We start from the raw sequence: 2,708 nt of genomic DNA, 5'->3' as shown, positions 1-2,708 counted from the left end.
ATTGATTGATTGATTGATTGATTGATTGATTGATTGATTGATTGATTGATTGATTGATTGATTGATTGATTTGTCAGACCATATATTGTTGTTCAAATCCATGTAAAGATGAGCTGATGTAAACTATCAATAAGTCATTATTTCATTGGACAAATGTCAGATTATGGGTCAAACTGTGTCAATAAAGTTGTTTTGTGACTCAGATTGTAGTTCTGTGTTTGTTTTTGCACATTAATTCACTGTTTGAATATATAATGACACGTCTGTAATTTAGTGATTTATTACATTTTATTATCATGTGTCAGTAATTAAAATTATTCTTTAAAGGTAATTTTGAAACATTTCCAAATACCAGAATCAGTCGTGGTTCTCAGATGAGAACAAAATGAGTAATCAGAGTTTTTGTTGCTTCAGGTTGAGATTTGTTTTCTAGCTCCTGAGGTCAGGAGTCCAGGATGATCCAAAAAGACACGACAGACTCTGAATCTACAGGGTTTTATATCTGTGTGAGGACTCAAAGCTGAGATCATAGTGTGGAGAAACCTCAAAGTTGGCCACCAGATGGCGCCAAATACCTGCTGTCCAACTGCGTCCAGGGTCTCCATCAAGATCCAGCCAGAATTTGAACTTCGGAACAAGAAGCTGAGTTATGCGAATGTACAACAGATTACAATAAGAAACTTAATTTAGTTCATTATTTAAATTCAAATAGAAGTGTATTATTAAATAGATTCAATAGAAGGATATTTAATTCAGACATGTGTCTCCATGTGTTTATCAGCCTATGTACTCAGTGTTTGGTTGGGGTTCCTCTGCATTATGTGCTGAGTAGCAAGGTGACAATCAGCTGCAGCTCTGCTGAGGTGAAAAAAAGTATACTTTAGTATATTTCAAATATATTTACATTTGTGAAAGTACACTTTAAGCAAACTAAGTATGAAGTATACTACCTGTAAATATATCTGAAGTATACTAAAAGTAATTTCAAAATTAGAACTTAAAACACACTAAAACATAATTGTACCAAAATACACTTTTAATATATTAAATTAAAGTATACTTTAAGTGAACAAAATATATATTTGCCCAAGTGCAAATATACACTTGCTCAAATATATTTTAAATATATTTTAAAGTATGTTTAATATATTTAAAATATATTTTAATATATATGCTCAAAATAGAATTTTTTAAAGTTCACTTAACACTACTTTAAATTTTTAACTTCAGTATGTTTTAAATTAAATCTCAGTGTTAATTTTAGGCTAATAAAGTATGCCTTTTCTTAAATTCTTTATTTAAACGGGTGAACCCCGCTGAGATCCAGATCTCATTTTCAAGAGGGACCTGCAACACGCAGCAACCTGATTACAAAATGAAACTAATTAATACATATGCAGAAGTATGTCTTTTAGGCACCTATAAAGTACTTTTCATGTAATTTGTAGGCATACTTTTTAAGCACCAACAAAGTATGCTTTTTTAGGTGCCTTAATAATCTTTTACTATTTTTGTTAAATTGCAGAGAATAAAAAAATGATAATCATGATGTAATGTTGTTTAAAGTACCCAACCCATTTTCAGATGTGATATAAGATCTATGATCAACAGGATTAGCTCCACTTCACACTCCAGACCAGATGGTGGCGGTATTGCACACTTTCATTTAACAAAAAAAAGAAGAGAAGAAAAAACTTGAACGCAGGGAAGATGTTCAAATTTGCCATTTTTACTTGCATAATATTGCCTTAAAAGTAGAGAGGGCCTTGACAATAGTTACTAAATTTGGTAAATTCAAGCTGGTGACGTCCTAGTCCGAGTTAGACGACAACACAACGGGATAATTCTCAGGATACAAAATAAATTTCTCCAAATCCGAGGCCATGCCCTTGGGTAGATAACTTTATATCCCTAATTCTCCTTTTAAGTGGTCCCCTGCAGGATTTAAATACCTCAGCATATTTGTCACACCTGTCTTTGATCAGCAAACTTTGTCCCATTATTTGAAAAAATGAAGCTAGTCCTAGACCTTGAACGCTGGAATTGTCTTCTCTTATCTTGGCTGGGCAGAATTTCACTTCTTAAGATGAATGTTCTCCCTCGCTTGTTATACCCAATTAGGATGATTCCTATTTTGGTTACTCAGAGGTGGATCCAAAAAATTAAAGAGTTGGATTGGTTCCTTTATCTAGACCTAAAGAAGGGCACTCATAAAAATATCAACACTACAGCTACCAAGAGACAAGGGAGGCTTAAATCTTCCAGACCTTAAAAAATATCAGTTGAGTTCTCTTATATTATATGCCCAAGAGTGGATATTTGGAAATTCATACACAGTGTGGCTGGATATAGAGGCCTTGTTATGTGACTGCCCTCTTAAAAGCTTGCTTTTTCTTAAAAATATGAAAACAATAAATAAATGCTGTAGCAATCCAATCACTGTGAATACAGCCAAGGCCTGGAGGGCAGTTCCACAAATCGAGAGAAGAACTGGGAAAACATCCCCATTTACACCCTTTGTCCAGAACCCAGACTTATTTCCTCTCTGGGCGTCTTTTTAAGGAGGGCATCCTCGTGTCTTTTAATCAAATTGTGGAAGCTTTTGAAGTAGGGGAAATAACCTCTTCCGTTTCTTCCAGCTAAAAGACTTTGTTAAAAAAGAAACAACTCTTCTCAGGGACACTGAGGTTTCGGGCATTGAAAAACTG

This window comes from Poecilia formosa, unplaced genomic scaffold (genome assembly GCF_000485575.1).
Source record: "Poecilia formosa unplaced genomic scaffold, Poecilia_formosa-5.1.2 Scaffold537, whole genome shotgun sequence".
NCBI lineage: Eukaryota > Metazoa > Chordata > Actinopteri > Cyprinodontiformes > Poeciliidae > Poecilia > Poecilia formosa.
Note: the sequence above shows the minus strand (reverse complement) of the source record.